Here is a 22,022-nt window from a genome sequence, read left to right as displayed (position 1 = left end):
CACTGTTGGCGGAGTGCAGAAAGGCAAAGTCACTTTGGAAAGTTCTTAGAAACTTACCCACGATGTGGCTCTCCACAGTTCTACTCTTAGGCTCCTCCCAAAGAGAAATGGAAACCTAAAACCTTAGGAGACACACAACAGTATGTGACTGTCTGTCTGCTTGTCATTACCATAACAGATGCCTGGGATAAATCAGCCAGTAAAAATAAAAGGCTAATTTAGGCTTAAGGATTATAACTCATTGATGGTTGGTTCCACTGCTGCGGAGACTATGGCAAGCAGTACATCGTGGCGGGGACCTTGTGGTGGCATAAAACTTCTCACTTCATGGATGGATCAGGAAGTGAGAAAGAGAGAAGAGGGAACCAGAATCTCATAATCCTCTTCATGGACATGCCTCCAAAGACCAAAATTTCCCAGTATGCCCATCTCTTAGATTTCGCATCCCCAGGTAGTGTCACAGGGAAGGCAAGGGAGGAGAGAGGGAACCGAGGTAAGGGAAAGCTTTACTGTGTTGACAAGGTGGGTCTTGGGACCACTTCGCAGCCACAAGGGAGACACCAGCGTTCCAGGGGAATGAGATGAGGGTGGTTCACAATTCGGAAGATTCCAGTCTGAGAGCACTGGTGGAGCGTTGGAGGAAGGATTTGCTGACAGATCCAGGATTAAGTATGTGTGGTATAATGACACAGGAATATATATCTGATGTCTACACACCACTCCAAGTGTCCCAGAGAGCTCTGACGTGATGATAATCTCTTGTATGCTAATGAGATGACTGGGGATAGGGCTGTCCCAGACGGGATGGGGTTCAGGTTTAAAAGGATTTGTTTGGTTGAATACCTAGAGGTTCCTGGAGAGGGGCCCATCCAGAAAAGGCAGGGAACTTGGTCCCTTCCCTGTCCCTGGCCGTGTGTGTCTCTTTCACCTGCCCATTTACTTTTGTATCCAGGGTTACACCCTCTACCACCTATGGCTAAACTGTTTTCCTGAGGTCTGTGGGCTCCTTCAGCAAAGTAATCAAGTCAGATCAAATCAAATCTCTTTATAGCCGGTCAGTCAGAGTCACAGGTAAAACCACCAGGGGCTTGTGATTGATGTCAAAGAAGGGGGTGACCTCAGGGGACCAAACACTCCTGCCTGCAGTAATCTGACACTACCTGAGCAGCCTGTGTCAGAGTTGGGTTACAGGATGCCCAGCTGGCGTCTGCTGAAGACTTGCTGTGTGGAGAAACCACACACAAACACACAGCTGATGCCAAAGGTATTGTGAGGGATGATGAAAGAGCTGTCGTCTGTTCTGCCCCTGGTAGTGTGGGCAAGCGAAGCACAAAGATTCTTTCAAGAGAAGAGAGGTAGGTGTTCAGGGGAGACAGACTCCAGGAAGCAGGCCCATCCTGAGCTCTGGCCAGCGTGAGTTACTGTGCAGCCCTATGGCTAGCCAGATCCTAGGAGACGCATAGTTGTGGTAAGGAGGAGGGGCCATTAACACCTGACATTCCTTCTTCTGGTTATTCCTGTTTATTTAGGTCACCTCCCATGTCCCTATCCTTCTGACCACCTGGTCACCTTCTCCAGCAGTTAGAGTAACCCTGGGGCCAATATAATCCATGAAGGAGGGGCAAGGTGGCTAAGAGGGTGGTGCTCCATTGTCCTGCCCTATTGTGGAACAATTATGAAAGGTACTCCAAAGAATCACGAAGAGCTGCGGCTCTCAACCTGTGGGTCGAGACCCCTTGGGGTCACATATCAGATAATCCACATCAGATAGTTATCCATATGATAATCCACATATCAGATATTTATATTATGATTCACAACAGAGAAGAAAATGAAGTTATGAAGTAGAAACAAAATAATTTTATGACTGGGGGTCACCACAACATGAGGAGCTGTGGTGATGGATTGCAGTATTGAGAAGGTTGAGAACCACTGCCTAAGAGGGTCTCGGGGAACTGGGCCCCCCTGACCACTCCTCACTCTCTCTTGAGTGAATGAGAAACATCAGTTCTGGGAGGACCCGGCCACCACGGGATGGCTGATGAGGGCAGCCGGGGTGACTGTGCTGATGTGCTCAGGGTAGAGGAGACAGTCTCAGCTCTGTGCTCCAGAAGCTTCACTCCCAAATCCACAGAGTAAGACACAGAACTAGAGTTCTACCTGGAAACTTCTGCCATCATTAGTTTTTAGTATTGGCTGGACACAATCAACAGTCATTTAGATGGAGCTGGAGAGATGGCTCAGCAGTTAAAAGCACTGAATGCTCTTTCAGAGGACCTGGGTTTGATTCCCAGCACCCACATAGTGCCTCACAACCACCTGCAACTCCACTGTGGGGTGTTCAATGCTATCTTTTGGTCTCTGTGGGCACTGCACACATGCGGTACACAGACATACATGCAAATACCCATATATATATATATATGTATATACACAACACAATCATATATAATAATATGTAATTATATATACTAAAATTACATATATAATATATATAACAAAGGAGCCATCCAAGATGAGGGAGTCTCATTTGAAGGAGTGCCCAAATCAGACTTGTTGTTCCTTTTGGAAACTACAGCTTCCAGACTCCTCCTGGATTACGGATACCTGCGCGCGCGGGCGTGCACAGGTGCAGGACATTTCTCCCAGATACCCTTGCGCTTCTCATTAAAAAGCAAGCTTCCACGCGGTCTCTCTCTCTCTTGCCCTTTACCCTTGTGTGTCTTGCACACCTGTCCCTTATTGGGGCCCCCCCTCCCCCCCCATTAAAGTGCACCCACGTGGGAGCCGCGTGTCTGTGTCTCCTCCTTTCGCACGTGTCTTGTCTGTCCTGTGTTTGTCTACACACACCCACTTTAAAAGAATAATAAGACTGACCCGTAACTATCCTGTCTGTGGAGAATTGTCTTGATTATTGATTGATGTGGGAGAGTCCAGCTCACTTTGGACAGCACCATTCCAGGCCAGGAGTCCAGGATTGTATCAGGAAGCTGGCTGAGCACAAACCAGAGGGGAGTGAGGCGGCAAAGCAGCCTTAGTCCCCGGCTTCTGCTTCAGTTCCTGCCCTGACTTCCCCCAGTGATGGACGGTGGCCTGGGAGGTGCAGCTGCAATAAACGCTTTTGTCCTCAAGCTGTTCCCAGTTAGTGGTTAACACAGCAACAAAGAGGCAAACTAGGCTGACTCCCTTCTTTCTGCCGACCCTCTGAGCTCCCTAGCACCGTCCAGCCAAATGCCAAAGACCATGGCACTCTTTTTCCTCCCAGCTCTGGAGACCAGGGGTGGATAGAACTGGTTTCTGATGAAGCTTCTCACTTGGCTTCTCCATGCTGTCTTCTCCTGTGTCTCACATGATCCTCGGTGTGTGTCTGTGTTCGAATGTTTTCTTGTGAAGACACAGCTGAAGCTGAGGAGATGGCCCTGGCTGTGCTATCTCTAAATTTAACCCTCGCAGAACAGTACCTGCTGTGCCAGTATGAGGACCGGAGTTTGAATCCCCAGCGCCCATATAACAAACAGGGCTGGAGGGCAGAGATGAGGGGATGCAGGTGGGAGGGCTCACTGGGCAGCTAGAAAGGAGGAGATCCAGGATTAGGGAGAGACCCTGTCTCAAAAAATCAGGTGGGGAAGTGATTGAGAAAGACATCCGATGTCATCTTTGGCTTCCACAGACATCCTCATGCACACACACACACACACATCAGAAAAAGACACAATTATAGTGAATGAGGTTTATCCTAACACCTTCATTTAACCAATTATCTCACTGGAGACCCTGTCTTCAATTAGTCACAATCTGAGGGGCAGATTCTGAAGTGTGGATTGAGGTAGGAGCCCCAGTCAGATACTATGGCTCTTTTATTTCGAGTAGACTACTATTCATTTGACCTGGGGATCGAGCAAATGCAGAAAGGCTTACCTTAGCCACCTCACGGATGGCACAGGGCTCTCTCAGCCAAACCTCTCTTCCTAAGTGTGCACTCCCGGTTTCAAATGCCAGGGACACGGCTGTCCCGTCTGTTGTTCACCTGGCTGTGAACTTTACCCCCTGAGAGGCTTTAAAATTTAAATCCCCTTGCAGAATACTAATTCTGCTTGCCCCTTTCCTATCCCAGGCCCCCAAGGAGTTGGTGGTAATTGAGACCCAGCCATACAGTCCTCTCACAGGCAGCCTTGGGTTCCCAAGGTGTAGGTGCGGTGGAGTGTTTTTATTTGCATTTTAACGGCTTCAAACTCCAGAGCTGTCCCCCTGAGCCCTGGAGGGGCCTGAACTCTTTCCATTCCACCTGTCGCCGGCTGACACAGAGCTCCATTTGTGTCCCCATGGCTGTGGGGGAAATGGCTAACCCTGCACCGCCGCATCCACCAACAGGCCACAAAAAGCCCAAACATGAGGTGCAGCTCAAAACAGGCCAGGCTGCAGCTCTGCCAAGCCAAACAGAGAGGAAACAAGCCCAAGCCTGCAGAGAAACCAGATTCCCCTGAAACGGCTGCTCCCTGCTGCGTCTGGAAGGCCCGTTCCAATAAAGCAGCTCTGAATGGCCCCAAGGACCCCCATGGCCCTCATCTTGATGGAGGTGCCAATAAAATTCTCAGAACATCCAGGCTGCTGGCCCTGTAGGCACTGCCCGGACGTAAACCAGCTATGAGCAGCTGGGGAGTGAAAGGGGAAAGGCCTGCTCCTGACAAGGCCCACCAGCCAGCAGCTCACAGGCCAGAAAGTAACAGAGAAGCCATTAGGGAGAGGGAGGGCAAGGTGACTGAATGGGAGGGGGGAGTCTGCCACCTTTCCAGGCCTCTGGTCCAAAACCAGGCCCAAGCCATTAACTCCATTGGAGCTTCAGGAAGGAGCAATGGCTGCCAGCAAACACAGGTTCCTAGAGGAATCTTGGGGGAAACAACCTTAGGAAACAACTGCAGGCCTAAGGGCCTTTGAAGGTGCCTTGGAGATGCAGTATGCTGGTCCACAGAGAGGGGAGGGGTGTGTGTGTGTGTGTGTGTGTGTGTGTGTGTGAGTGTGTGTACATGTGTATGCATTTGCTTGCATATGTGTGGATCAGAATCCAGCCACTAGACACACCAGTAATGCATGTGCATGTCAGTTTTCATGTGTACAGCAGGCTCTCCATATTTGTGGAAACATGGAATTGTCTGTGGATTCAGCCAACTGCTGTCACAGATACGTGAAAAACATAGATAGACCTATAACATTTGCATCTGTACATTTTCATGGCTTCCCAAGCAAGACAGCATATTTCTTTATGTAGCATTAAAGTGCATGGGAGGGTGTGTCCAGGTGACACTCAAAAGCCTCATCATCTTACGTAAGGGACTTGAGTATCAGTAGGTTTGGGTGTCTGAGGGAATTTTGGGACCAATGTTCCATAGACAGCAGGGGAGCTAAGTACAGTGGACACGGTATGGAGAGGACACATGCACACATGTGTGTGTTTATGTGTCTGCACGTTCACATGTTTAACAAATCAAATATAAGATGTGTAGTTAAATTTGAATTTAGACACCCCCCAAAATCCCCAAATTAGGTTTTAGTGGAATTATCCTCCAACATGTCATGATACAAACACTAAAATGTATCTTTGTCGACTTATAGGCAGAAATCAATGTGAATCTCTCAATTTTGTTTTTTATTGTTAGTCTGAGAAAAATGAACACCCCCCCCCCCACACACACACAGTGTGTCTTACAGAGATTCGAGGGAAATTCCCAGCTAGCCCAGCTCAAGGCTGTGACAGGAATTCCTGGAGGCCATCAGCAGGCTGGGATAGAATCCAGTCTGTCATCTTGGAAGAGAGCCAGGAGACTCTCTTGGTGAATGCTAGCCAAGAGGGCAAACCATTTGCCACCTGGACAGTCTGTGCCTTGGCCCTCTGCAGTGCCTGAGACTCGTCTGTAGCTTCGTGAGTAGCCTTCATTTATGTGTGGGCAAGGCAGTCGGTGGATGAGCCTAGCAAGAGCAATCCTAGGGCCCCAGGGGGAAATGCTACAGACCTAGTAGGAGATGAGTGAAGCCACCTGAACTCCATCCTTGCCCCCTTTTCTCTCAACTTGGCAAACCTGTGCTTCATGGGTGTTGGAGGTCAGCTCCTTACACTTGGAAAAATAAAGACACTGAGGTCATCCCTCTCGCCAGAAAATCTCATTTAAGCACTTTGGGACCTGCCTGGGTAACAAAGTTTAGCTCCCAGTACAAGGACATTTTCCTGTCCCACAAGAGGAGGAGTCAAGGTGACTTTCTATCTGGCCATCTCACGTCCACATGCAGGTTGAAAACCCCTGCCCTCTGCAGAAACCAACTAGGAAGTCCGTGGACATCCCGACCCGGGGACCACAGTAGAGCCCCCCCCTCCAGGGAGAGTCAATGTCCAGCGTGCGTGCCCACAACTGCTCATGGCAACCTCAGTAAGTACTTGGGGGAGAGAAAGTGCCGGCTACATGGAGGAGGGAGCCTTCTCCACTCTTGCTGAGGAAGAACAGACTGCTCAGCTGACTGAGCATGCTCACAGCACAGGCCCCTCCTCCTCAGAGGCAAAATGGCAGGTGGATGTTGTCCAGTCACCCCTAGCCCACTGCTTCTGTTTCCCCAGGGGAAGATGCTTGATTTAAATCTGAGAAATGCAAGGATGAACCTGGCTGGATCAAGAAAGGCAGGGATTGGCAGGGTGTGGGAAAGTGGGCAAGGAGTTAGCACTGAGAGAGTCTTCATGATCTGTTCTTTGACTGGAAGGTTCTGTCAAACCAGCGGAGGGACCAGGCAGGCTCAGACAACTCTGCAAAGTCCAAGGGAATAGATCCCTGCCCCTGCACTCTGAAATCTACCCAGTAGGGGGCACTGTTGACTCCACATGGGCTAGCTCAACAATGTGGCTGCTCTCCCAGCCTCCCAAAGAGGCAAGGCTGCTCTGGGCCCTGTAGCAGTCCAGGGTGCCCAGCTGCTTGCAGACTGCTCACATCAACTCTACCTGACACAGCCTGGTCACCTCTTGCTTCCTTAGTGCTGACACCAGTCATCATGGCCACAGACACCACTTACTGAACCCAAACCCACGGGAGTCCTCTGGAGATGGGGCGATTAGTCCCATTTTATAGGTGCGAATGGCAAGGCTCAGGCTCCTAGCCAATCAGCAGGTGCTCACGGGGCTTCCTTCTGTTGTCATGTCTTTCCTACAGTCCTTGCTCCTGCCTCAGCTGCTAACCTTGCACAGAGCTGCCTACCCCTGGCATCAAGGAAATCCTTGGTTAGCTGTCCTTCATATGACACCCAAACCACCTCAAATGGCCGACCCCACCCCCTCTAACTGAGCCCCAAATCAGGAGAGGCTGTTGGGAGACCAAGCAGAATCTAGCCCGTTTCGTAGAGGAAGTAGTACTCCAACTTGGACCTCAGAACCGGCTAGGGTCAGGCATGGAGGAGGGGTTGAATGAGCGCTTTCAGAACACGACGCTTCCTATGTAAAGGGGAAGGCTCAGGGAGCTGGGCTGCTGCCTGTAGAGCCCAGCACGCACAAGTCGAACAGCAGGCCCTGCTTTCTCCTTACCACGCCAGGGGACAGCTGCCATCTGCCATCTGCACATCTAGGAAGGGTAGAGCTTCTGAGATCTGGTGGGCAGGGGCCAGGGAAACTGCTGTGTCTCTCACGATGCCCAGACAGTGCGGTAAGACAAAACGGCTCTGTCCCGCAAACAAATGGCGTGCTTTCGAGACACCTGTTTCTAGTCCTGTCTCTTTTCCTTCTGATCTCTCACAGAGGCAATTTGGAGCCCAGCCTGGGTGACGTCTGGTCTGGTAGCATGGAAGATCAGAGGGACCCTGTTGGAAGGCCCTGAAATAGTAGTGACAACTCCAGTCGAGAGTACGCAGGGGCCTGACTCTGGCGCTGGCTGTGCTGGCTTCTCTCACACACTTGTAATGAGTATAATGTTTCCTGCGGAGGCACAGAGCAGTCAGACAGCTTGCCCAAGATTACACAGCCGCAGCACACAGAGCCCAGATTTAAGCCTGGAAATGACGGGATCCAAGGCCTGCATTCTTTCCATACCTGGCCACCTCCTGCAGAGTTCCCATGTAACACACCAGCTCCTGGCTTTTCCAAAACAAGCAGGAGCTTTCTGTAACCTCTGCTCCTTCACGGGCATGTCATCTGTGATCCCATGGGACCAGTGTTTTCCGGTTCACCAACTCTACCTAAGCACTTGGCAGTCCCTAAGCCTCAACTTTTCCCCATCCCCTGCCTAATAATAGAACCTTTCAAAGTTTGCATTGTGGTGGGGTTGCTGGCTGGGAACGACACCCGGTGACTGCCTGCAGGTGCACATCAGAGGACAGGCACAGCTCTGTTCCCTTGGTCACCTTCCTTGGCCTTGCACTTAATCCTTGCTCTGATTGGGCCAGGCAGGTATTTTCCACCTCCAGGGTCATGGAGTCTTTGCATACTTGTGTGGAAAGCCAAGCAACCACCCCATGTGAACCCTGGAACAAAGAGGCCTCAGAATCCCTTCCTTGATGCCACAGCAGCTCAATGCTACACTTGTGACCAGCCCAGGGCTGCCTGGGTCCTGCATACTATGCATTGTCTGAGGCTGGCCCCCCTGTGGCTAAGGGGCACAGATCAGGGCCAGCCCTAGAGCAGGAGATAAGTGAGGGACTTGCCTGCCGCCTCTACTCCAGCCTCAGGGACACTTGTCTCAGTGTCGGGGTTCTGGGGACGCAGGGAAGGCGAAGGCTTCAGTTGCCTCTCTGGTCCTAATGAAGCACTCATTGCAGCTCTCCGAACCTGTGAGCAGTCCCCGCTCATGGAGAAACCCACGCTTCTCTGCAGAGTCCTGGACAGAGACAACCCTGGAACCTAGAGTGGAATGCACCCTGGCGGAAGCCAAACGCTCACTTTTTACTGAACCAGAACAAGCCCGGAGTGTTTTCCAAAGTCATTCACTCGGAACATGAGGACATTTGTTTATTCATCTAATCTTTCCTCGCCGGCCTGCGTCCTCTGAGCTGGCACGATTCAAGGCGGGTAGATGCTGGGGAGGAAGAAGTGAGGGCAGTCACAGGGGGCCACCGAGAAGTGGTGCGCTGAAGAAATGACCAGGCTGTGTCCTCGGTGCCAGCCGGTGTCTGGTACATGAGTCCTGACTGCAGTGTGCTCAAAGAAAGTGGAGAGGGTCAGTCAGCCTGGGAGACGGGCAGAGGCCCTGACAGAAGTGTCATTAGGTAACCCAGAAACAGGTAGGACCTCTTACGATCCCGGGAGTCTGAAGAAGAGATAAACCCATATTTTACCTGTGCTGTCTGTTTTTATCTGAAGGAAATGAAGGAAGTGAAGAGTATTAAGAGGTACAGCTGAGCTTTCAAAGGGCTGTAAGGTGTTCTGAACAAAATGCCTGGCTGAACCTTCTTCAATCCTCCTCTCATTTATCCACCATTACCTCATTTATTCACTGACTGGCCTTCATGGAACACCCACCTAAGCCAGCATCCACTCCCTGTGCACTCTCAGTATCCATAGCAACCAAAAAGCATCCCCAGGGACACCCTTAAGCACTGGACCCTAGCAAGTGGCTTACAGGTGACATCTGATTATCTTGGGCCGGTTTCTCCTGCCTTAGCTGGGTACAGAGAGGGAGAGCCTCCAAACGTGGAGCTACCAGTCCATCAACAGCCTTGATCTTTACAGTTTACAAAACACCTTCACTTCCGGTGTGTCCTTAGACCTTCATAACAATTCTGGGAGTGGTGCAGGAAAATTCTCTGTATTCTGTCAATCATGTATTTTAATAAAACACTGATTGGCCAGTATAGGTGGGTCAACCAGACAGGAAGTAGAGGCGGGGCGATGAGAACAGGAGAATGCTGGAAAGAGGAAGCCCATTCCTCCCATTCCAGCCCAGACCACCGAGAAGCAAGATGTAACCTGCCTGACTGAAAGGTACCAAGCCATGTGGCTACCATAGATAAGAATAATGGGTTAATATAAGCTACAAGAGCTAATAAGAAACCTGAGCTATTGGGCCAATCAGTTTTATAACTTATGGAGATCTCTGTGTGATTTTCTTTGGGACTTGCCGGCTGTGGTGTACTGGGAAGGACAGAAACCCCAACGAGCCGGCCTTCATGTTACATGGGAGCTCCAAAGAAGGTAAATATAATGAAATAGAAAGAGAAACTGAGGCCCAGCAGCACCTCTGGGTTGGAAACAAGAAGCAAACCCAGAGCTTGAACTAAAGCTTCAAGGCATGACCAGATGGTGTGAACTGACCCTGAGACACTCCAGGGTCAGTATCTGGAAAATAGTTAGTCACATGCCCCATCCTAAGAATCTCAGGGATAAAAACCAAGCACATGTCCCCTATGAGGAGCATGCTAGTGGCCCCAGAACATTCTGTGGCAAATGCTTGATGAGCATTGTATTTTTCAAAAGTAGCCCCAACAGCCTGTCCAATCCCACAGGATCCTCCTCTGTGGATTTCCATCTGCCAATCAGGATGCAGGATGCAGGTATCAGCCCCACTCCAAATCAGGGCCAACTTTAACGACTTACCTCACCAATAGGAGCGGCCTTAGCGATGCTTTAAGATTTCTAGGGTTTGATGGCTCATCTTCATTGTCAGCTTGACTGGATTTGGAATCACCATGGAAACATACCTCAGAGTACATCTATAAGGGTGGTACCAGGAACGTTTAACTGAAGAGGAAAGATGCGCCCTGAATGCGGACAGCACCATTCCACAGCTGGGTTCCTGGACTGCACAAAAAGAAGCAAGCAAGCTGAGAACTGGCATTCATCTCTCTGCTTCCTAATTGTGGTTGCAGTGGGCCGAGCTGACTTACCCCTGCTGCCGCAACACTCTCCCTGGGATGGACTGTATCTATCTCTCCAGCTGTGATCCCAATAAAACCCAGTAAGCTGCTTCTCTTGGGTGTTTCATCGCATCAGCGAGAGATGTAAGGGGTACATGGCCAACGTCGGAAGAGGTGTGGAAGTATGTGGAGGGACGCTCGGGTCAATCTCATGCTAATCTCGGAATGATATCCCTCAGGTCTCAGCCACTGTGCCGTGGAAGCCCACTCAATGATCTCATGCCTTGCTGTGCTCCCGGTTGACGCCATATGGCTGAGCGAGCTATCTTGGACGTTGTGCACAGTCAGACCTTCAAGAAACTCTATCCCAGCTAGATTCTAACTGTAGATAGCAGGAAACATCCCAGAAAGGCTTCCAGTTTATATTCTAAGATGTCTAGGATGGTAATCCCCTGTTTCTGTCAGGGAAGAAACAGAAAAACAGTATTTTTTACAGCAGTTCAGGGCAGGGCTCCTCTGCCCCTTGCGAGGCTTGGCTGTCAGTGGAGTATTACAGACGGAGTGACGCAGGCGGCAGCGCAAACTGGGCTACTGATGCGAGTTGGGGATGCTGCTAGAGCAGTGCCCCTGTGCCCTTTTGCTTAGTCACTAGCTGTCCAATTGCACACACCAGGCAGAGCTGGGTCAGTGGCAGAGAGAACCGCACCCAAGGCAGGCAAGTCACCCGTGCTGACCAAGAACGGACACCATGCATCCCAGCCATAAACTGACTCACTGGGAGACAGCTGGATTCAGGACTCTGGTGCCCCCTGAACAGAACCCACTTTTCTGTTCTCACTGTGTTCTCAGGAGTGGCACCTAGGGTGTACCACAAACCTGGAAAGAGGCTTACTATGCTGAACAGGATCTTTGACGCTTCACGATTAGCTAGAATACACACAACTGAAGAAAAATCCAAACTGAGCGTCGTAGCCCATGATGGTGATTCCAACCCTTGGGAGACTGAGGCAGGAGGAGCCTGAGTTCAAGGACAACCTGGGCTCATTTGTGTATTAGCATCTGGAAACATTTTTAATTTACCTAGAGTAAGTTGATGACTGCATCCAGCACAGGAAGGAAAGGAGAAAGGGAAGGAGAAGGTCGTTTTGCTGGGCAGCAGCTATGGCAGCATCTAGGGCACTAGCTACAGGAGCAGCTATGACACCAGCTGCGTTACCAGCTACGGCACCAGCTATGGCACCAGCTCTGGCAGCAGCTACGGCGCCAGCTATGGCACCAGCTCTGGCAGCAGTTGGGGCACGAGCTAGGGCAGCAGCTAGGGAAGCAGTTGCTTTCTATGCATCCTTTAATCTCACGGCGATATGGAGATTCTCGCCAGCCCATTTCACAGAGCCACAAAGTACATTTCCAAGGTCTTGACCCTAAGTGACCGAGGCAGGATCTGAAGGACAGTTCAGTTAGACTCGGAGGCCATCTCCATTTCATTATTACCACACCGCTGGCAGTAAACAAAGGAGGTTTTTGGACAGAAATTCACTGGTCTTATTCATCAGAGTCTACTAGAACCAATTCTCAGGAGTTCCCTAAAGTGAGAATGGAATTACCTCATTCTTGGACAATTTGAGAACAGCAAACAAGGGAGACAGGGCTCTCATATGGCTCCAATCAGTGTAGTGTGTTTGTGTGTGTGTGTGTGGTGCCTAACAAATATTGGAGGCACTAAAAATCAAGTCAAGTCTGGTGGAAACCCAATAAAAAAGTGGGGCGGGGGGGGGGATGTGTTGGAGAGATGGCAGCTCAGTGGGTGACAGCAAAACTGCTCTTGCAGAGAACATGAGTTTGGTTCTCAGCACCCACAGTGCGTGGCTCATAACCCTGTAACTCCAGCTCCAGGGGCTCTATTGCCCTCTTCTGGCCTCTGTGGGCACTGCACCGCACTCATGCACATACCCACCCTGCCCCCCCAACAGAACTAAAACATTAAATCATTTAAAGAAAATGCAATTTAATTATTCTAAAAGGAAAAGCTTTTGGTTTTATTATATTTCTCTCTCTCTTTTAATTGCATTGTTGTCTAATTGCATCTTAAATGCTTTTTTCACTTTGCCTCTCCTTCTTTTGTTTCTTCAGGTGAAAACCTAGGTCATCTAGACTTTCTAGTTTAATGACCCCCCCATCTATATTTTTCTGTGCATCTGCATTCTCTTCAAAGGACTCTTTTGTTTGACCCATGTTAATGGGTCATGTTGTGGAGGTTTGAGTAAGAATGGCCCCATAGGCTCATATGTTTGAATGTTTAGGCATCAGGGAGTGGAACTACTCGGGAGGGATTAGGAGGTATGGCCTTGTTGGAGGAAGTGTTACTGAGGGTGGACTTTGGGGTTTCAAAAGCCCAAACAAGGCCCAGTGTCTCTCATTTCCTGTGGCCTGCAGATCTGGATGAAGAAGCTCCAGCTCCTTCTCCAGCACCATGCCTGCCTGCGTGCTGCTGTGTTTCCTGCCATGACGACATGGACCAAACCTCCGACACTGTGAACAAGCTCTAACTAACCGCTTCCCTTTAGAAGAGTTGCCATGGTTATGGAGTCTTTTCACATCAATGATAACCTTTACTGAAACGTGTGTGTTATTTCATTCCTCTCGCGATGCTTGTTTCTGAGTATCTTCAGCATGTTCAGTCCTCTGCACAACTGGAATTCTTTTGCACTCACTGAGAATCGTTCTTCAGCACAGTAGGTGCTCACCTTGATGTGTGGTCCTTGGGTTTTGGAAACTCGCATGTGTTCTGATTCCTTGGGTGAGGGATTTTTCACGAAATCATGCTGGTTGAGGGTACCCCATCCTTCCTTGGTCCCCCCTTTTCTTTATCTGTCTTTATGTTTTGTATGGAGAACGTTCTATGAATCCACGTCATCTTTTAAGCCATGCCCTTGTTTATCTTTAGCAGTAGCTGCATCATGGCACACCCTTCCTTACAGTAATGTCTCACACTGTGGGAGAGTGTATTTCCACTGTCCCTTCCCCGGCCTTTGTGCTAATTTAGTACATATCCTAGTGTACACATTACAAACTTCACAATAGATTGCCAGTACTTTAAGTATCCCATTGTCTTTTGCTCTGCTGTGGGTGTGTGCTGATGGGAATGTGAGATGGTACAACCACTTTGGGAAAGGACTGGGCAGTTTCTGAAGCCAATGTCTCTGACCCCGTCGCTCCACACTAACGTGTTTGCACAAAGGAAACTGGAGCTTGTTTCCACAAAGACAGAAACACGAATGCTCACTGCCGTTTCATCGCTGGTAGAAAGAAACAGGGAGCAGCTCAGGTGTCCATCAGCCGGGTAATGTCCTCAGGGACTGACATATCCATATAACAGAACGCTGTATGGCAGGTGCACGGTGCTGACACCGGAACGGAACTGGTACATAATTTTCACGCTGCACTGAGGAAGGCAGAGAGAGCAGATTGTGCTACTGTGCACCGTCAGTCAATGACTTGAAGTTTTAGAAAATGCAAATTCAGTAATCAGCCAGCCCAGTGGTCACTGGGAATCAAGATTGAGAGAGGGGATGGATTGTAACGTAGCGCAGGACACTTTGGGGAGGGGGTAGTAGATAATGATATTTCACCATAGTGATGTTTCCATGGCAATATCTGGGCTCAAACTCAAAGCTTGTACTTTAAATATGTGTGATTTATTACATGTCAACTAGACAGCAATAAAAGCATAAACATTTATTGAGCAGGTTGAAAGCAGATTAGGAATGGCGTAAGTGGTCAGTGAACTTGATAACACAACGTGGTCAAAACTGAGAAAATGATATTGGGAAACCAATGGAGAAATGCTCAGCTTGCAGCAGGACAACGTCTAACAAGCTAACATATGTGCACCCAGAAGTTCCTATAAAGGGAGACCAGGGGGCACAAATATATACACAGAGAAGTAATGGGCAGTTTCCCCAAATTTTTAGCAAAGATCAACCCTAGAAATTAGAATACAGAGGAATGAATGCAATGATCAAATTCTCAAAAATCAAAGCTAAAGAAGAGCATTTGAATTAGCCAATGAGCCCAAGAGGACCGGGGTGAGTGGATCAGTGGTTGGATCCTCACATAGCAAAAAAGAAGGAAGAATGAAGAGAGAGGAGGAGGTGAAGGGAAGAGAGAGAAAGAACAAAGAAAAAGAAAGGAGGAGGGAAAGAAGGAAGAAGAAAGGGAGGGAGGGAAGGATGGAAGGAAGGAAGGAAGGAAGGAAGGAAGGAAGGAAGGAAGGAAGGAAGGGAGAGGAAGAAAACACACTTTTTAAAAAGTATCTAGGACAAAAAAGAGGAAAGGAACCCATAGTGAACCAGTCTGTTTAACTGAAGCAGGAGGCGGGGCAATGAAATCCAGTCCCACATTGCTTTAATAACAATGTTCTGAGATCCATACTGTTGGGAGGTTTTGTCATGCGAGCGTCATCCAGTGTATCTATATAACCCAAGATAGCCACAGTGCCGCTAGACAGCATCATCTTTGGGGCCATCCTCTTCCATAGGCTTGTCATTGGCGAAAACATCACGGCATGTCACCTGACGGCACAGGTGTGTGTGTGACACGAATCTGTGCATATGTGTATGCGCAGCTGTGCTCACCTAGAGGTCACATGGGGTGTCTTCCACCTTAGCTTTCTGTGACAAGGTCTCTTATCAAACAGGAAACTGTTTCAGCTGGACTGGCCAGCGAGCCCCTGCATTGAGATTACAAGTATATGCTATTGTGTGGCTTTTTACACGGGTTCTGGAGATGAACTCAAGGGCCTCATGTTTGTGCAAGGCAAGCACTTTACCAACGGAGCTTTTATGTTGGTCCAAGACAAATAATACTTTAAAAAATAAAACATAAAGGGTCAGAGAGATGGCTCAGTGGTCAGAGCACTGGTTGCTCTTACAGAAGGTTAAGTTTAATTCCCAGCACCCACATGGTGACTCATAACTAGTCGGTAACTCCAGTACTGGGAGATCTGAGGCCCTTTTCTAACTTCCATAGGCACCAGGCACACACCTACTGCACAGATATACATGCAGGCAAAATACCCATGCGCATACAACAAAATAATAAAACAGTGCATGAAACCATGATGAACTAATACACTTAAGCAAAGGTTGGTATCCCTGGCTTCTCCTCTTGCCTCCACAACAGTGTCTGTGAGCACACCCTCATTACAGACTCACCTTGAAAATTTCACCATGTGCTTGGTACTTCAAAGTCAATGGAGAAATTTGCCGGAGGAGTTAGGACGTATCTTAAATAGAACAGGAGTACGACATACAAAAGTTACAGGGGCTGCTGTGTTCAGACTCCAGAAAACCTCTCAAATAAACAGGAGGGACCATCTGCTAGCTGCTGCAGACATGGGGGGACAGCTTCTTGGGGGACCTCTGACAGCTTAGATGAGGTGTGATGGCAAGCTGATAAGCTGTCACCTACCTGTCCGTGTTGACTCAAGGAGAGATAGAAAATCTGAAATCAGACTCCTCGCCTCTCTCCTGGATCTACAAGTGCCATTGATTGCTGTGTTTATTTAATAGCGTGACTGTCCAGAGCATCTTTATTCCTTTGTCATTTTCACAAAAGTATGCTGAGCATCACCTGGGTTCCTGGCGCTCTATTAGGTAAGAGAGATGCAATGATACTTCCCACTAGTAGAGTCAATTCAGCAGAATTTAGGTTCGTTCTTACTAAGAACCTGGGCTCTGGAGCCCTGGTGAAGGAGTCAGCACATAGCAGGACTCTGTTTCTAGAGAAAAATATGATTTATTGATGCTACTTTATCATATAAACTCGGGAATTGTCTGTATTCTTTGGAGGAGACAGGAGCAGGTAAGATATAATTTAAGGAGAAGTTTTCAAATTAGTGTCAGTTGCCTGATATTCTACTTTTAAATTCTCTCTCTCTCTCTCTCTCTCTCTCTCTCTCTCTCTCTCTCTCTCTGTGTGTGTGTGTGGGGGGGGGGACAGACAGACAAACAGACTGACAGACAGAACTTGGTTCTGTTCCTCAGGTCACTTCTACCTGTCTGTTTGAGACAGGATCTCTCATTGACATGGAACTTTGACCAGTAGGTTAGGCTAGCTGGCCATCACACTCTAGGGATTCACCTGTGTCTTGTCATCACTGGAATGGCAAGCATGAGCCAATGAGTCATGTCTACCTTTGTATATGAGTTTTGGGATGTTCAAACACAAGAACTCATCCTTGCACAATAGGCACTGAACCCACTGAGCCATCCCCTCAATCTTTGACCATGATTCTTGATAGACTTTGAACAAGAGATCTGTGGATGCTCACCTTGTTTTTTGTTTGTTTTTGTCCTTGTTTTTTTTTTTTTTTGTGTGTGTGTGTCCTTGCTCAAAGAGGAGAGGCAATGCCACTGATGCTAGAAAACTGGGGGAGCGGGAGGGTGAGCCAGGTGTTAATGGCAGGCAATCCTTAAATCTCAGCTCTGCTACATGTCAGTTTGGCAAGGCTGGATAACGCATGGATCCATGTAACATCCACCCTTGGGCATCCAAAGACGGCAGAAGGGAATGCAGATCCCTCACCTGGATTGAGAAATGAAATATCATGGTAAGAAAGTGTGGCAGGAACTCTCTACCCCTGGGTATCAAGGAGCCGCCCTGACAGGATATCTTGTCAGCTTCGATGGTCCCTCTATGCTCACACCATGGCTCCTTACCCACAGGCAGGATGAATTCCATTTATATCACTTCAGAGCACGGCAAACCATGCAGAGGAGAAGGTGTTACCTATAAGTTAAATCATATCCATGTCTTGCTTCTGTACACACCTAAGGGCATCTCTCATCTCACTTAGGCTTCCTAGTTATCCTCAGGGTTCAAATTCTGTCCAGCCTGGAAAGGCATCGACTTACTCTATGCGCTACAGCAATCAGTGTACCTGGGTCTGAAGCTGCGCCCAAATTCTCTTCAGCCCTAGGGGGCTGCACAACTTCGCTGTAGATGCTGAAGGCCTGGCTGGGGTTTTCATGTAATAATGCTACTGCTTATCATTATTATTGCTGTTTGATTCATACTTGGAAATACCCACTGGAGTCCCATGAGGCCACTAAAGTAGGAAACAAATAAGATCTGGCTTTAGACTCAGCAGGTCATCTCCAGGAGTCAAGGCCATGCAGGAATGGGGTAAAGTGTTGAGCAATGACAATGCAGGCCTGCCCCTAGGACTAGGAGAACAACAGCTGGCAAGCCTGCTAGGGTTTTCCCGCCCTGTGTTATCTCTCAGGCTCCTGCCTTTTTCTCCCCAGGAGTTACTTTCCAAGACTGTGCAAACAACCAAGGCTCCCAGAATGCATTCCCCAGGGACTCCTATTTCTGGCTCCCTTGTTTCTCCTGCAGCTTGGAGCCTGCATTGCCCATGCCTATGTGGCTTTTCCTCCTGCCTCCATGAGACTTGCTGCTTTGGAAGCAGCAGGGTGAGCCTTTTTCTGCCACCTCTCTTCTTCTGACCCAGAAAAATGGAGAGCCCACCCCCTTGCCTCTCTAAAGTTCCCCCTTCAGTCCTATTGCAAATATCTGAACTCTGAACCTGACCCAATCTCTGACGCTAGTACTTACCTATCAAAAGGCTCTAAGTTCTAGCTACTCAGAGGGTGGAGGCAGGAGGACCACGGATCTGAGGCCAGCCTGCGTTACTTAGTAAGACCACGCCTCAAAGGAAGACTGAAGGTAGAACGCTTGCCCAGCCCATACACAGCACTGAGTGCAACCCATGTGTAAAACAGCAAGAAAATGGTTTCTGGACCACTAGTCAGTTCCAATGGGAGCCCCCAAACCAGCTGGGGAAGGTGCGGTAACCTAACTCCTCCCTCCTGAGAGGTACCACGTGAAGTCAAGCCCATCGGAGCAGCAATAAACTCCTGATGGGAGTGGCTTCTGTTCAAGTCTTTATCTTTCCTCACTACAGAGAATCCCGCCCAGGCCTCCTGTCCACTCTGGATCCAAGCCCTTATCGCCCACATCCCTCCTTCATCTGCTCTACTAGAGTGATAGCAACGCTGCTCAGAGAGAATCACAGGCCTGAGGGGAGGGCCCGGGACTTGGAGCAATCAATTGGGGCTTGCAGGTGTAATCAGGAACATTCCACTCCGCCCCAGCATACACATGTCTCTTCTATCTGTCACTTGTTCAACCCTGTTCCTGAGGCCCATGCTACCGCAGGAAGGAATCCTAAGGAGTCCTCATGAAGTCTCCAACTCACTTTTTAAAAAAAGTATTCCTTTTATTTTTTTGAGATTATAATTATACCATCCTCCCTTTCTTTTCCTCCCTCCAAACCCCTTTTCTCTTTCAAAGTCATGGTCTCTTTTTTTCACTAGCTCTTACTAATGAAATGTACACACACACATACACACACGTTTCTAAGTACACCCTGCTCGGTCTATATAATGTCACTTGTTTATATGTTTTCAGGGCTGACCATTTGGTAATGACTACTCAATTGGTGTGCTCTTCCCTAGAGAGGACCTGTTTCTCCCACTCCCAGCATTCCTTAGTGGCCTGTAGTTGTGTGAAGGTGAGGCCTTTCCCCTGCCCACATTATCATGTTGTCCTTGTTCAGCTCATGTTTAGACATGTTAGTCTTACTGGTGAGACTGTCTGGGTGTCACTTTTGACAGTCATAGGAGACACAGTCTCAAAGCAACTCCCTGAGCCTCTCTTTTACAATCTTTCAGACAAAGTGTTTTCTGAGCCTTGCGTGCTGGAGTTGTGTTGTAGATCTATTCATTGGGACTGATTTCCACAATTCTGCATTTTGGTTGGCTGAGGTTTTCTGTAATAATCTCTGTTGTAAAGAGAAGTGTCCTTGGTGGTGAGCGAGGATAACACGCATCAGTCTAGACCTCGAAGACAGATGTGCAGGGTTTTGCTGGGTGGAGAGATTGGATGAGGCATGGGGGGTAGGGAGCCTCTGGCTCACTCAAATACTTCTCTGAGGCCTGAGTTCTCCTGAACTCAGGTTAGTAAATAGTATGCTCATTCAATGTAGCAATGAGACACCTACCTACCTTTAGTCACGGTTGAAGCATCTCTTCCTGTCCAGTGAAAGCCTGAGGTAGAGTGCAGGGTCACGTGACACAAAGGCTCCTGGGAACTCTGTATCTGGAGTCCAATAATCACAGGAGAGTATGGCCTGCCCATCCTCTGGTGTCACAATCACTTCAAAAAACCTCCTAAAGATTGACATTTGTCTTTCTTTGGTTTGTAGGTGTGCGGGCCAGAGGCGAACCTCAGGTACCATCTACCTTGTTCTTCTGAGGCATGGACTCTCGGTGTTGACTCATCTAGGCTGGCTGGTTGGCCAGCAAGCCCCAGGGGTCTGCACTAGTGCCAGGGAAATCCCTGTACTAGTCTTACAAGTATGAGCCACCATACCCTGCTTTTTCACAGAGGTCCCGAGGAGTGAACTCTGGTCCTCAGGATCGCACAACACGCATCTATTGACTGACCTGTCAGCCCAAGTCAGCCTTCCTTCCTTCCTTCCTTCCTTCCTTCCTTCCTTCCTTCCTTCCTTCCTTCCCAAGATCTTGCCACATACCCTAGCTGACCTCAAGTTTGTGATCCTCCCATTTTCTGACTCTTGAGTGCGATTATAGGCCTGTGCGATTACCCTGGAGATTTCTGCAGGGCCAACCAAACTATCCCTGAAGCCAGAGAGAGCATGCCTGAGGTCTTGCCACTTTCAGATGAGAGAAAAGCACTCTCCACACCCCCAGGTCAGAGGGAGATTGGGACGGAAGGTTGGGTGGGTGGATGGGCTCTCAGTTCTGTATTTGTGAAGTCTCCAGGCTCCTGCTTGTTGTCTGTGCTTGGCTATGAATGATCACAGGGACAGTCAGGAAATCCAAGCCCAGTCATACTTTTGAGGTCCCGCCCAGAGGGTCTGCTCTATACTGTAGGAGACAGAGGAGTACCAGTGGGGGCCCGCCACCTAGGGCCTTCTAAACACACAGCTAGAGATAATGTCCTTCCCATCCAAGGAGCTGGCATGGGAGGTCGCCCAGGAAATGATATAATTCAATCAAGTGATAGAATCTTAGTCTGCTCAGTGATCACCTCTAATAATCCTTGTCATTCCTCAGGCAGAGCCGCTCTGGCTAGACTTCTGCTCTTGCTTGGAGCTTTCCAAAGCCTCGCGGTTTCATGTTGCTCCACTTGTCTTGGGGCCTGGGGTCTATTTCTATTTGGAGGATGCAGCCTATTCCTCCCACCCCAGGCAAACCTAGCTCACCTTGATGACTGTTACCTTCTCCCTAGACTATTCTTGAGCCTAGGCTTCCTGCCTTCCTCCTCTCCCCACCCTCTGTGTGGAATTTACCTGTTCTCATACCCTCAACACACACACACATATGCACACACACACACACACACACTACTATGAACACACGTGGCAGAAGACTTTCTTTGTGGTGCTCAGAAAGCAGAGAGAGGCAAAGGCCAGCACTCCCACGGTCCAGTTATCTCTTCCCCATCCACACACCAGGCTTCGGAATGGACGAGCTGTAAATGAGAGAATAAGGAAGGAATGTGTGCATCATGAGTCAATCCATTCATTGATCATGGGTGAGTAATGGGTTGGGAGAAGTGGGTTTTCCCCAGTGAACTTTGCTCCTCACTGCTACGTCAGGTGAGCAGTTTTAATGGGGGTCTTGGTGATTAACAAACTAAGGAAGTTCTCAGCGTAGAAATTAACCTAGATTGTTCTGCCCCATCCGCCCTGAGCGATGGACAAAGTGAGCTATGGAAGATGTATGGCTCACATTAGGCCATCACAGCACAGCATCCCAGCGCCTCTGCTCACAGCAAAGGCTGATGTTCTGGGTGCTGATGGCCAGTCTTCATCCTCCCCCGGGGTTTACATCCTTACGACTCCTGAAGTACAGCTAGTGAGACTGCACTGGCTGCGATAATGGGTCCCATAGGACCAGGCACATATCCTGCCTCTGACAGTTCAGGAATGGGACGCATTGCCTCTTCCCTGTCTTCAGACTTCCAGTCTGCAGTATCCAGTGGTCTTTGGCCTTGCCTGTCTCAGTGTCTACCCAAATATTCAAGCCACTATCATTCTTGCCTCTTTCTCATTCCTCTTCTCCCGACATCAGCAAATTCCGTAAGCAACAACTTCAAAGTAGCTCTGGAATCTGTTT

General features: G+C 48.9%; 1 long non-coding RNA gene across 1 annotated transcript in view; it reads right to left on the bottom strand.

Annotated features, from left to right (window-relative positions):
- LOC126507280 (uncharacterized) overlaps positions 1-84 on the bottom strand; it is a 17,951-nt gene extending 17,867 nt beyond the window's left edge. The window contains exon 1 of the long non-coding RNA XR_007593469.1: positions 58-84. This is a non-coding gene — a long non-coding RNA (uncharacterized lncRNA). The remainder of the gene's footprint in view (positions 1-57) is intronic.
- Between the last annotated feature and the right edge of the window lie 21,938 nt (positions 85-22,022).

Source organism: Alexandromys fortis, unplaced genomic scaffold (genome assembly GCF_014885135.2).
Source record: "Alexandromys fortis isolate MF-2015 unplaced genomic scaffold, M_Fortis_MF-2015_v1.1 scaffold_63, whole genome shotgun sequence".
Lineage (NCBI taxonomy): Eukaryota > Metazoa > Chordata > Mammalia > Rodentia > Cricetidae > Alexandromys > Alexandromys fortis.
The sequence above is the reverse complement of the archived record's forward strand: the minus strand, read 5'-3'. Positions and strand labels throughout refer to the sequence as shown.